Below are 14348 nucleotides of genomic sequence, written 5' to 3'. Positions count from 1 at the left end.
AAAAGGCTAGAATCAGCCACTCAGACTCAGGTGCCCAGTGTGACCCACTCTGCCTGCTCCCTCAGGGGGCCCTGGAACTTTCCCGGGCGAGTTAGTCACTGCCCTTGGCCTGGGCAATGGGATGTGGAAAGCTGCCTTCTGCTCAGTGCGATGTGCCCAGGACAGGAGGAGAGAGGTGAGGGACAGGCCACCGGCCACCCCTTCATGACCCCTGGTAATGGTGGGATGGCAAGTCATGGAAAATGCAAAGGGCTGGGTCATCCACCTCCCCGCTGAGGCAGGACTCGAGCACGGGTCCAAGAACACACGGCCCAGCTGGGGTGCGAGCCCTGACTCAGCCCAGCCACCCCGCAGCAGGGACAGGCAAGACCCTCCGCCAGGAAGGCTCCCCCGCACCAGCCCTCCCAAGCTACCCAGAGCCCCTGTTCAGCTGTGCTGCCCCCCACCAGCCTCCCCAAAGCACAGCGTCCCTACGCAGCCCCAGGCCTCGAACGCGGCGGCTCTCCGTGAGAGGTGGTGTGTGCAAGTGGACGCCCCCGGGGACCGACTCCCTGTGTGGCCCAGGACGAGATGGTACCCTGCTGGCCTTGGGCTTCTCCTCCGTCAACTGGGGACAGACGACACTACCACACAGGGTGGCGGGGAGGCAGGGAATGGGTTAGACCAATAGTTACAAACTGTAAAGGAGGGTGCACATGCCCAAAGTGATGTCAAGTTGGGCCTCTGTCTCCTCTTGAGAAGCACCTCTGGCTTGTGTGGAAGCCCCACTCCTGCCCCGTTCCCCACCCCCTACCCCCGGCTCACTGCGCCAGCCCCCAGCCCCATAGGGCCCATAGGAAGACTGCCTCTCCCCAGACCCACTCCTGGCAAAGAGGCCCCGTTAGACCACCCTCACCCCCGACCCCTGGGAAAACGGCCGCCAGTAAACAGTCACTTCTTTTCGATGAATGACCACTGGCGACTTCCCCGCCAGAGCTCACACCTTCCCCACTGAGGGCAGAGAATGTGCACAACCTGAGCGTCCCCTCCCCTACACCAGGAGCCCCAGGAAAACTCCAGGGAGCCCAGGGCCCACCTGGAGCGGGGAGGCCCGCAGCCTGGTCAGAACGGAGGGCGCTCAGACGGGCCTTCCAGACTCCGCGCCCCGCTGGACGCCCGCACTTCCTGTGGAGCCAGTCCCACTATACTTCCTCTTAAGTCTACCCGTTTCATTTCTGTGTCTTCTTCGGCCTTGTCCAAGGCAAAAATATGTGCATGAAGTCACAGATCCAATGTCCTATTTCCAAATTTTTTTTCTGAAATGTATGAAAACGAATACCTACATGTGAAGCATGTTCACCCACGTCCAGGCTAAACCGTCCGAGGAGCAGGGTCCCCACCCCGAGAAACGCTGGTCTGGTCACCCCCTCACATCGTCCACCTGCACGTCTGTGGCAGAGAGCCGGTGACAGCCCACAGTCACACAGCCATTCCAGGCACCCGTCCAGGCCTTGCGGACCGGGGTTCTGTCTCCCAGAGGCCCAGCCCAGGCCTCTGCTTTCCCAACCCCCTCCCCTCCCCCTCCCCTCAGGGCTGGCCAGGAAGGAAGCCCCCAGGGCCAGCTGTCCTGAACCCCATGTGATGACACGGACAGGAGATGCCTGCTTCGCCCTGTGTCTGTGCACGTGTGTCTGGATGAGTGGGCAGAAAGATCCAGAAAGACCCACTCCCCATGGTCCACACTGGTGGTCCCGGGGCCTTGGGCTAGGAGGACTTGGAGGGAAAGAGAGGCTGTTCCATTTTCTTGAGGCATCTCGGTTCTTTGCCTCATGGGCACGCATCACTTTCAGGGTTTGGTTTTTGCTTATTCTTTTTCAATCTAACAACATAAATTCAGTTGCACTTCCCCAGTTAACTTTTACTTTCATTGAGAAAAGTAGTGTACTTGTAAATGTAAAATTACAACCCTGCAAAGAAACTCGGGCACCTGAGAGACAGTCACGGCAGTCTAGGTGGACCAAGCCAAATAAACACCACCACAGTCATAACAGCACCTTCCGGTCAGGCCGGGAAAAGCCGGTGACAAGGCATCTCCTTCTCGTCCAGAAGCCCCCCCACCTTGCCGCCTGCCCAGCAGCCTCCAAAGCCTCCCCTACCTCCAGTCCAGACCCTGTCCATCCGCTCCCAGGCTAGGCCCGCCTGGGGAGGAGGGGCGCTGCCCAGCGGTCCCCTCAGGCCCAGGCCACTAGGACACATGGTGCCCCAGCTCCCCTCCCCACATTACCTGGCTCTCCTCCAGGGCCCCGCGGCAGCTGGGCCAGGGGCAGAGCCAGCGTGGAAGTGGCCACCGCCTGCCCCTCCTAGGCCAGTGTCCAGGCTCACACGTGTGAAGGCTCGTTCCACCAGCTACCTAATGAGAGTGAGTCACATCTGGGACCCACAGCTTCCTGCTCTGGCGGTGGGAGCAGCAGAAACCCTCACGTTCAACCCTCAGCTCAGGGCCTCTCGGGTGTGCAGTGGGGCTCTCCCAGCCACACAGAGCCCTCAACAGGAGGGGCAGAGCTGTCAGGCCAGGCTCCTGCCTCCAGTGACTTCATGGAAATTGGAAGCTTTCAGCTGGAACCATTTTCAAGAAGTAACAAACAAAACAAGGACCAACAGCCTGCATGAGAAGCCGGGCGACAGCTTATGAAGGCAGGGAGTAAACGCCTCCCTAATGAGCAATTAGAAGCAAGAGCGGCCTGGCAGGGAGCCGCATCCTGGCTCCGCCACTCACACAAGGCTCTGAGCCTCAGTTTCCCCACTGGGATCATGGGGTGCTCAGTGGTGAGGCAGGAGACTAGGAGGGACTGGGAAGCAGGGCGCACAGACCTCCCAAAACAGAGGGGGAAAGCACCTCCTGGTCCTCAGGGAGCCCTCTGAGCATGAGACATGGGGACCTGGGATCATCTTCCACCTTCTATCCTGACAGTAAACCCTACTGTTCAGTAACAAAGTAGGGAACGGTGTCCAATTTTCCCAGCTGGCACGTCCTGCCCTCCCCAGGTCTCCCTTCCAGCTCTTTCCTCAGAGGAAGCAGACTCTTCTCTGCTGACCTGCTGCACCCCGAGGCCCAGCCCCCCGGCACTTGACACCTCACCCCTCATACCAACTGCGAGGTCCCAGCAGGCGGGACCTGTGCACACAGGCCAATGCACCCAGGATCACTCTTTAAACACTGACAGCCTCATGAGGAGGTCCCGCTATTGTGCCCATTCTACAGAAGAGAAAACTGAGACTCAGGCTACCCACTTGCCCAAGCACACACAGCTTTAAAAAAAAAAAAAAGGCAGAGCCAGAATTCAGACTCAGGTCTGTCTGACTCTATGGCCTAGGCTCTCTCAACCACTCACATCATGACCCTCCCCAGGAGCAAAGAAGGGCTTCCCTGGAGACAGGCTGATCCAGATCCCACTACGCCCTCCTTGGCAGGGGCCGTCGCCCGAGGTCTCCAAGCCCTGGCACTCGGTGCTCCCAAACCTGCCAGCGAAACTTCCCCAAAGGAGGGGCAACCGCGGGCTTTCTCAGCATCAGGCAGGGAAGACTGGTTTCTGTTCGCTAAGGTGCCAGGCGCAAAGCACAGCCCCACCCTCTCCTGTCCCACTCAGCAGCACCCGCCCTCCTCCCCGTGGGCAGGACTCCCTCTGGGCTGGGGACACAAGCGTGACTTGGACACAGCGTGCCCACCACCAAAGACATGGCACAAAGATCTGGGAGAAGCGTCCGTGAAGGCAAGATATGTGGTCCGGAGCTCCGGGGAGAAAGACCTCACCCACCTGGGGGAGGTTCAGGGCCTCCCTGAAGAAGGGGACCCAAGAGAGGGTGCCCCAGGCCCGGGAGATGGCCCAGCCAATCCCTGACTGCTGCGTGGGAGCAATAGGCTGTAGACAGTGGCAAGGCTGTCAAATAGTGGGCAAGAAAGAATAAAACTGCAGCAAAAACAAGGCAGACACAGTTGGCAGTCGACCAAGAGACAAATAACACTGAGCTCTGAGCACATAGTTTGGCCCCATTTGACAAACCCAGATGTCAATCCCTTTCCCCTTGGGAAGAAACCCCACAGTACCCCAGCGTGTTTCAAACTCCAGGCAGATTTATGAGAGGGAGTGTGAGCACGGAAACCATCAATACTACAGTCACCACACCCCAGAGAGGGGTCTGAGCAATCAGGTCTGGCGATTCACCCCCAACCCAGTCCCTTGTCCCATGAATGTGGGATGAAGAGGCTGAGAGCTCTGCAATCAGAGTCCCCATCAAGTGACCTTGGCCAAGTTACACGATCTTGGCCGCTCAAGGAGCCCATCTGTAAAGTCAGGACAACATCATCATCCAGCTCCTTGGGAGGCTGTGAGGGTTAGTGAGAAATGTGTATAAGGCACACAGTAAGTGCTCAGTTACAGCTGAAGACAAGGGAGGCTGGACAGAGGGCGCTCTCTCAGTTTTAAACCCTAGATCCTGGGCTTCCCTGGTGGCGCAGTGGTTGAGAGTCCGCCTGCCGATGCAGGGGACACGGGTTCGTGCCCCGGTCTGGGAGGATCCCACATGCCGCGGAGCCGCTGGGCCCGTGAGCCATGGCCGCTGATCCTGCGCGTCCGGAGCCTGTGCTCCGCAGCGGGAGAGGCCACAACAGTGAGAGGCCCGCGTACCGCAACAAAAAAACAAACAACAAAAAAGTAATAAACCCTAGATCCTGGCTCTACTGCACACCTGTCCTGTTCAAAGAACTTCCATGGCTTCACGGTACCTCCTGAGTCAAGTCCTGGCTCCTCCTCTCGGGCCTCCACACCCGGCCCAATTCGTCTTTCCATCCTGATCTCCTTTGACCCCATGATCCAGCTGCCTCACCCTGCTATACCTTGGCTCAAGCCTTTCTGCAACCAGGAATGGTCAAAATGCTACTCAACCTGCCAAGACAAGTACAAACGCCACCTCTTTCAGGAAGCAACGCCCCATCGTCACCTCCGCTGGGCCACAGTGCCACAGGCCTCTCCTTAGAGGACATACACTGTTCCCTTCCTCCTGTAGCATCCATTTTCACTTCTAGTAACAGCTCCCTATTCCTATGGAGAACCAGCCCTGCAGGGGTGGGCTCCTGATCAGTGTTCATTGAGGAACGGGCATGGGACTCACAATGTTGAATTCTGGGACTTTTGTTGGAACTAACCGGAAAAAGAAGATGCTCTCATTTCACTAGGCTGGGAGGATATGAACTGGAAGCTGCTGGGCTCATCTATGCCACAGTGGTAGTCAGCCTCCAATGACCCTTGCCTCCTGGTGTTCACGCCCTTGTATGGTGTCCTCCCACATTACCTGGGTGACCAACAAAATACTGCAGAAATCACATGTTTGACTTCTGAAGTCATGAAAAATACTTTGGCTTCCACCTTGCTGCCTCTTGGATTACTTCCTCTGGGGAGAAGCTAGCCAACGTGTCGTGAGACACTCAAGTAGCCCCGTGGTGAGGAACTGAGGCCTCCTGCCCACAGCCAGCACCAACCTGCCATCCATGTGACCGAGTCACCTCGGAAGCAGATCCTCCAGTCCCCATCAAGACTGGACTGATGCACTCTCACTGTAGCATCCCGACCTGATCAGGAGAGACAGGGGGGCACCTCTGCTCTTCCAGCAGACCCACCCATCCCCAGTACCAGGCACTTAGGAGGCCTTCACGACATCTCTGCCAAACTGATCTGCACCCAGAATCTCCTGACAAGAACATAAAGCAGAAACACAGAACCCACTCTGTGCAGACAGCAGCACTCCCCCTGCCTGGGAGGACAGAGCAGTCTGGCTCAGTACCGGTGTCAGGTCTGCTGGCCCCACTCCTCCAGGCCCCCAGTTCTTCCACGCTCTGGGCCAGGAGATCCCCAAGGAGACAGCCTCACCGAGGCAGGCACAGCCTTGTGGTCCCATCACTCACCCTCCTCCCAGAATGATTTTTCACACTGGGGGGGTGGGGTGCATTCCAATGCAGTGACTCACCTCTGGCCCCTCTGCCACCATCTCTTCCCAGTCGACTGCAAACTCAGGGAGGTGCTAGGATCCCTTCCTTCCCCAGGCTGGGAACATATGGAGATGCTCTGGCGCATTCCTTCAGTCCAGAGAAGGGGCCGACTGAGGTCATGCAACCAGTTACAAGTTATAGGATGGAACAAAGGCCTTCACTCCTAATCAGTGGTGGTCCTAAGGGGTGAGATACAAAGCCACTCCAAAGAAACACATGTGTTAATAAGTAAACAGCACCTTTGCAACCAAACTCAGCTCCCTTAGCCACTGCCCCTCCTATGCAGAAATCTAAATAGCTGCTGCTTGTCTCAGTTAGAATGCCAGACAAGGAAAAATGAACCACCCTGCATCATGTTGGTGGTACAGCCTGCCAGAGGGCAGGGGGCTGGCTCCCATGACCCCCATGGCCCCAGCCTCTGCCAGGCCTCGGGGACAGGGCTTTGGAGAAGGAAAGGGGCAGCCCAGGTCACAGTGTGTTGAGTAACTGCAGAGAATCCTAAAAGAACAGATGTGAAAGCAACTGCCCTGCCAACCAAAAGTCCTTATTTCCTTTGAAAAACTTGGCAGCTGGGCTACACCAGCGGCCGCCTGTCTTCCCCACACCCCGTCTGGTGTGAACTACTGATGGACAGGGAGGAAAACCATGACCCTCCCTACAGATCCTGGGAAGGAGGTTATGGAGGTGCCACGAGGTGAAAACAGACCTTTCATTCAACAATATCACAGATTTACGTATATTTTTTAACACAGAGGAAAATCCAGAAAAATATACTCCAAATCTTAGGAGTTATCGCTAGGTGATAAAATTCAGCACAGTTTTAATTGCATATTTTCTTACTTATGCCTGTTTTCCAATTTTCTCTAATGAAAATATACCTCCCATGTAATTAAAAGATAACAGGGAAAAGCAACTACTATGAAGAAAAAGCAGGAATAAGGAAAAACAATGGCCTGAGACTGGAAGGTCTCCACCCAATGCCAAACTCAGCACCACCTGTAACCAAGTGAAAATGGAAAGTTTTTATGATAATTTAAAATATTACTACCTTAGGGACTTCCCTGGTGATCCAGTGGTAAAGAATCCGCCTTCCAGTGCAGGGGACACAGGTTCGATCCCTGGTCAGGGAACTAAGATTCCACATGCCGGGGGGCAACTAAGCCAGCATGCCACAACTAGAGAGAAGCCCGCAGGCCACAACGAAGAGCCCGTGCCGCAACGGAAACATCCTGCGTGCCGCAACTAAAAATCCGACGCAGACAAAAAAAATAAAGAAAATAAATTTTTAAAAAAGCCACTGAAGATCACAAAAAGAGATTGAACCAGACAATGTGAGCCTCCCAGTAGAAGTTTGCAACCCCATTTCCAATGTGCTCTTGTGTGGAAAAAAAGTCAAAAGTAAATTAGATCAAGGCTCCAGATACAACTACCAATCTATAGGAGGTTCGGTGGATAAAAAACACATTAAGCATTATAGGAAGCAAAAAAAAAAAAACATGGCATGAGAGAGAGTGAATGAATATCAATCATACAGATGAAAGAAGACTTGAGAAATATATCAACCAATCTCATTACATAGACCTCATTTGGACGCTGATTTTAAAAAACTAAAATAATATATATATATTTTTTTGACATTTACGAAACAATTGGAAATTTGAACACAATACACTGCATGGATAGCTATGATCTTAAAGAATATTGCTAAGTTTTAGGTGTGGTAATAATACTCTGGGGTTTTTTTGTTTTGTTTTGTTTTTCTACTCCTTCTCCTTTAGGAATAGTTCCTCGGTATTGCAGGTTCAGTTCCAGATCACTGCAATAAAGCAAATATTGCAATAAAGTGAGTCACACGAATTTTTTTTTTGGTTTCCTAATGCATATAAATGTTATGTTGACACTGTACTGTAGTCTGTTAAGTGTGCAATACCATTATGTCTAAACAATGTACATATCTTAATTTTAAAAGACTTTATTGCTAAAAAATGCTAAAGATCATCTGACAGGGCAAGGTGGCCACAAGCCTCCAATTTATAATAAAAAAGAAACACGATACCTGCAAAGCACAATAAAACGACATATGCCTGTACTACAATTTTTACAGATGAAGTGATATGAGGTCTGAAGGAGGGAAGTGTGTGGGAGGAGAGATGACTCCAGGTTAGCCAAGAGCTGGAAACCGTGGCATCTAGGGGTTGAGTATATGGGGGTGGACATGCTATTCTGTCTTCCTTTGTGGGTGTTTAATTTTTCCATAATGGAATGTTGAAACACTGTCACTGTAAGAGCTCTGGCGTCTGTTGTCTCATTTGCATCTCACTTGGTGAAGGCGACATGTTCAGCCCCTTCCTACAGATGAGGAATGCCCCCCACCCTGCCCCCAGGGAGTCTCAGAGCCAGTAACACAGAATCAGCCTCAGCCCTGCTCCCGACTGGGAGGGGTGGATGCACTCTCAGCCTGAAGCCTGAGCAGGGCAGAGACGCCCCCAGGCCCCTCTGCGGTAGCACAGGAGGCTGCAGGGCTGCAGGCTCCACCGTCATGTACTAGCCTGGAGCAGCGGCCACCTTCTCCTTCGCCTCCACCTCCACCCAACTCCCGCACAGGAGCTTAAAGGCTTCCAGTACCAGCCTGGACGGCGGCATCTTAACCCCTTTTCTGGCAAAGCCCTCCGGTGGGAGCCCCTCCCCGTCGCATCCTCTGACCGCAAAGCAGTTAACCGGGGGAGTGGGGCGCCCAGGACCTCCACGCCTGCAGACACGGCCCAACCACAAACCTGCATCCAGTCTGCAGTGCCACAAACCCTACAGAAAATAATCCCCAGTGTGTACGAAGACTTAACTTACGGACTACTTAGCGCTGTGAGCTAACTGCAAAAATACTGGAAAAAACCCTAAATGTCCAGCAATAGGGTACAGAGAAAATCAACCAGGGTTCCTAGTATACCAAATGTTGGAGCGGGCCTGATATGTGTCTGAGAACTCCAGCAACTCCACTCCCAAAGCCTGGGGGCAAGCAGGACAGACACAGTAAGAAATGTTGTAATGCTTTTTTTTTTCTTGTCACATGCTTAAAAAAAAAAAACCCCAAAACAAGAAATCGTCTGGAAAGACGTACACCAATACACTAATAGGTTACATTAATGGGTACAGATTCTGGCTTTTCTCCCCACTTTTTTTTTTTTTTGCAGTACGCGGGCCTCTCACTGTTGTGGCCTCTCCCGTTGCGGAGCACAGGCTCCGGACGCGCAGGCTCAGCGGCCATGGCTCACGGGCCCAGCCGCTCCGCGGTATGTGGGATCTTCCCGGACCGGGGCACAAACCCGTGTCCCCTGCATCAGCAGGCGGACTCTCAACCACTGCGCCACCAGGGAAGCCCATCCCCACTTTACTGCTTAGGTTTTATGATTTTTTAGTAATAAGTGTGAATTATTTGGGTAATTAACACAAAATTCAAGCCATTTGAAAATAAAAAATGAGCTGACCTTCTCCTCCTCCCCAGGAATGCTGCTCAGTCTTGGCCCAGGAGGCAGAAGTTGCCTGGCTGTGGGACTTCTCAAGGCCACACGGCCTCTCTGAGCCTCAGCTTCCCCATCTGTCAGACACCAAATCCACCAAGTGAGCTCTTCCCACCTCCTCACAGAGCCTGTTCCCTCCTGTGTGAGATGGGTACAGTAAGGCACACCCACAAGGCCACATAAACACCACCTGCCTAGCCTCCCCTCCCCCACTGCCCGTGGACTGGTGCCCTCATTTCCAGCCTTTGCTCATTCCTCTGCCTCTTGGGCACCTGCTGACTCTACACCCAGCGTGGTGGGGAACCAGGGGCATCAGAGGCCGAACGTGGAATGAAACAATCCCCACGACCACACCCCCAGATCTCCAGCTGCTCGAGGCTGACAGGCTAGCCCCTCCAGCCCTCTGACCACCCTCCAGGAAGGCGGAATAGCCCCGATTTACAGAGAAAGAACCAGAAACTCAGAGAAAAGAAATAACCACCCATCTACATACACCAAACCAAGATGAAGACTGCAGCCTGGGGGCCCTTCTGTGAGCTCCTCCTACACCCTCCTCATGGGGTATCAGCAAACCACCCTGTACCCTTTCTGAAGAGCCAGGAGCACTGCTTAGGGCCACGGGCAGGACCGAGGGAAGACGAGGAACGTCGTAGGACACACCAGGCTGGAGCCACAAAACTTTCGGCACCTCCTCCTATCCGGCCCCCCAGCCCCTCTCCACACAGCTGATAGGCGCTCAAGTGTAGGTTGAGCAAAGGACGTGCAATGCTGCACCCTCTGGCTGGAGGAGCAGGTGGGCGGAGGGGAGAACCCAAGGTGGGGCATCAGGAGGGAAGGGAAGAACCCAAGCCTTGGCCTGGAGCCCTGGGATCAGGCGTACAATGGCACTCTCCCAGAGGCGCAAACTCAGAGCCCCCAGAGATCAGACGGGACATCAACCAGAGATGCCAGCTGGCTGGCTGGGGACTAGGGTAAACTGGAGGCCCAAGCTCTGTGTAAAGAGAAGCTGTGTAAAGAGCTTCAGCCAGTAGCTGCCACAAAGGAATGTGGCGAGTGTTGCAAGCCTTCTGAGTTATCAAAGGAAATCAGAAATCTGGGTTTTTACAGAAACAGACTCACAGACGTAGAAAACAAACTCACTGGTTACCAAAGAGGAAAGGGGGGGTGGGGGGGTGGATAAACTAGGGGTATGCGACTAACAGATACACACTACTGTACATAAAATAAACAACAAGGATTTACTGCATAGCACAAGGAACTATATTCAATACTTTATAATCATCTATAATGAAAATAATCTGAAAAATATGTATTTTTTAAAATTATATATATATAATTACATATAGATAACAATATATATACATTACGTATATATAACTGAAAAAAAAGAAATTGGGTTTTTTTTACATAAAATCTCATGGTTGCAGATGCTGGCGATGAATCCAAAATAAATTTTAAGCAGTTCTCCTACCAGTGCTCTGGACTCACTGCTGTGTGGCCCTGAGCAAACCACTTAACCTCTTTGGGCTTCAACTGTCATCTGTAAAGTGGAAGAATAACACAGGGTATTGTGACAATGAAGTAAGACAAAGACAAAGATGTATACTTTGTCCATATTAATGATAACAAAAAGCAACACTAACAATAACAGCTAATGTTCAGGGAGTGCGAGGCACTGTTCTAAGTAACATCAGTTAATGTCATTTCATTCATACTATTAGATAGGCATTTTTTTGAACTGTGTATTTTGAAACAGTTTCAAACTTTCAGAAAAGTTAGATGAAAACCACAAAGAACTCTCCTATACTTTAATTGATATTTGCCTATTTGTACCATTTTGTCTCACTTTCTTTACTATCTGTCTATACATATGTTTCTCTTTAATATTTGAGAGTGGTTTGCCTATACTGTGAGCCTCTACCCCTAAATACTTCAGTGCATGTTTCTTAAGAACAAGGACCAATATAGTTATCAGGTCATTTAATATTGACACACTACTTTAATCTACAGTCCATATCCAGTTTCATCAGCTGTCCTAATAATGTCCTTTATGTAATTCTTTTCAGCCCAGGTTCACATAACTGCATTTGGTTGTCACGTCACTTTGGTCTCTTTTAATCTGGAACTGTTCCTGGCTTTTGAGATAAGTAGTCTTATTCTGTCTCCATTTTATAGATAAGAAACTGAAGCTCAGAGAGGTTGAAGCCCCTGCCCAAAGTCACACAGCTAGGAAATGTTGAGCTTGGACTCAAGCCCAAGAGGTTCCCTCCAGAGCCTGTGTTCTTGTCCTCCAAGCATAAAAGCTTGCAAATAGTAACCTTTGTTGTTAATAACTGAAAACAGTGGTTCCCTCTGCAAACAGGTGGATGGCTGATCACAGCCACCTCACTCAGCAGGTGGTCATTAACTGAAGGGGTGGCCTCCTGTGCACACACTGGCTGGACCTCCTGCTGCCAGCTCCCCACACTTGGCAATGGCCCTGGCCCAAGGCCCACCACCCCACCCTGTGGGGCCCCATTTAGCTCCCTCTATACAAGCTGGGCGGTGGAGAGCTGGAGGGGCCCACAGCTCCTACCTTGCTTTTTCCCCCTCTTAAAGTGACAGTCCAGGTACAAATGCCCATGTCCCAAAATCAGAGCAAGGCAAATACCCCAGGGACAGAGCCTGAAGTCAAAAGGGCCCTCAGGCCATGTCCCTGACCCACAGAGCACCAGACTGAAGGGGACCCCTGAGGTCAGTTGTCCAAGAGGGGGCTGAGCACATCCTAAGACACATGACGGAGTTGCACTGGAGAGGAGGGTTTATAGGAAGAAGGAATAGCAAAAGGAAGGGCTGGAGGTGGGAGCGGAGCTCTCGCAGCAAGGACTCAGGACTCCAGGGCATCACGCAGCCTGTGTTGCGTGCAAAGAGGACCAGGAGGCTGCGGGCTGATCCCACAAACTCAGCTTCCTCAGGGAGGACCCACGTGGATGTGGACTTGTCCACTCTTCTCTGGCCAAAGTCCCTACCCCCAATTCCAACCTAGGCCGGGCAGCATCAGCTTAAAAAACCACTCTCTTTGATTCCCAGATGGGTGTGGCTCAGGGCCTGGAAGCTGCCACCAACCTTGCCTCCATCACCTCTAGCTCTTGCCCACCCACCAGCTAGGCCCCATCAGATAGCTCTCCAACAGTTGGTCGTGAGCCACAAATACCAGCAGACTCGCAGTGGGAGAGGCAACACTGTCAACAAGAAGTTTGCAACTTCTGCCTGAGCTCCAGGCCATTCTGTAGACTAATTTGTGCTGAAATATCTCAAAATCCTGGGACCTTCCCTTTGGATGCCCTATTAAATTCGGAAGTTTACCGACCTCACCTGCAAACCCAATTCCAAGTTTCAGAAGCAGAGCAGCTCTTGAAAATTTTCCAGAACAAACAAAAACGGAATAGTTTTGCTTTTCTTCTTCATTGTAGACAATTTTGAAAATACAGAAGGCATGAAGAAATAAGAAAATGACCTATCGACAAACTCTCCCAAAGATATCACAATGAAGACCCCTCCGCCCATCCTTCTAGCGCACAGACCGGCCTGCCTGCTCTGTGAGCCTCTCTCTACAGAGGTGTTTGGGGTCAAGGTGCAACCACTCTGTCGCCCCTGTTGGCAGGGGGCAGGGACCACGCCTAACTCGCTTTTCTGCCTCCTACCAGGGCAGGCCGGTCGAGGCTCCCTTGCTGGAGTTAGCCACAGAGGCAACATAAGCCGTTATCCCCCCATTAGCAGTCCCTTTGAGCCCAGCTGCAGAGGAAGGGGATCCAAGAGGTGAGGTCAGCAGCAAAGTCCAGAGCATCTCCTGGTAAGCAGTAGGAACAGGAGGAAGAGAGGTGGGCAGGTGGGTGGGCAGGCAATGTGCTCTACCCTTGAGGGTGATTTAATGCGCTCACTTAAGACTGCCTGCTGGGATGGGATCAGGCTCCCAATGGGTACTTAGTCAGACTCCACCAGAACCAGGCCAAAACGGGATGGGAAGACCAGAAGGCCAGGCCCTAGTCCCCACTCCAGGCCTAACTTGCTACAAGACCTTCAAGCGCTTCAGCTTTCCCACCTATAAATGGTGCTCGTCATTCTGTTCCTAACAGGATCAAACGGTACAAGGGACATGCCATGGCTTTGTAAGCCATCTGGCCTGAGAAATTGGAACTCCCCCACCTCTTTCAGCCTTCCTCCATAAAAGGTCCAAGAGCAACCGCTCTCAAAAGCCCAAGGGCATCGAGGGCTGAGGAAGAAGACCCAGCCTCTGAGGATCCCAAACATTCAGCACTGGGGGAGGCAGCTCCAAAGGTCACCCTGTGGACCCAACTCCATGCCCCAGACCCAGCTGGCCACCCCTGTGGGGCTTCCTCACTACACTGGGGATCTGCCCCTATAGCTCCAGGTCCACAGCGGGACACGCTCACCTCTCCTAGGAGGGCACCTGCCCACGTGTGAGAGCGGTGATTGATTGAATGCCAGAGGCCCTCATCTCTGAGCCCAAAGCCCCAACCTGCCAAGTGCCCTCAGCCTCACACCCTGAGACCATTGCAGTCCTGCTGGTCATTCGTTCGTTCATTCATTCATTCATGCTTCTGTTGACCATCATCCTGGACCAGGTCTGAGGAGGCTTCAGCAAGCAATGAGGGCCCTGAACCTAAGGCCAGTCCAGATCTGGCCATTCCAGGCACAGCCTAACCACCAAGGGCACCAGTGGTCCTCACCTTAAAGGCTCCACTTCTAGTGAAAGGGCCCAAACTCTCATTTTCCAGCTCTGGCTCTGGGACTCAGAAAGAACACGAATT

General features: G+C 52.5%; 1 protein-coding gene across 13 annotated transcripts in view; it reads right to left on the bottom strand.

The window, feature by feature from the left end:
- Positions 1-14348, bottom strand: part of ADCY7 (adenylate cyclase 7) — a 59460-nt gene that overhangs the window by 43950 nt on the left and 1162 nt on the right. For 2 of the 13 annotated variants that reach the window (XM_027092161.1, XM_027092162.1), the window contains exon 2: positions 9505-9675. The exons of the other annotated variants lie outside the window; for them this stretch is intronic. The gene's annotated coding sequence lies outside the window, so the exon portion shown is untranslated. The remainder of the gene's footprint in view (positions 1-9504; positions 9676-14348) is intronic. 13 annotated transcript variants of the gene reach the window in all.

This window comes from Aethalodelphis obliquidens, unplaced genomic scaffold (assembly GCF_003676395.1).
Source record: "Aethalodelphis obliquidens isolate GAN/ISIS:26980383/991018 unplaced genomic scaffold, ASM367639v1 scaffold75, whole genome shotgun sequence".
NCBI classification, from domain to species: Eukaryota; Metazoa; Chordata; class Mammalia; order Artiodactyla; family Delphinidae; genus Aethalodelphis; species Aethalodelphis obliquidens.
Note: the sequence above shows the minus strand (reverse complement) of the source record. Positions and strands in the feature narration are given on the sequence as shown.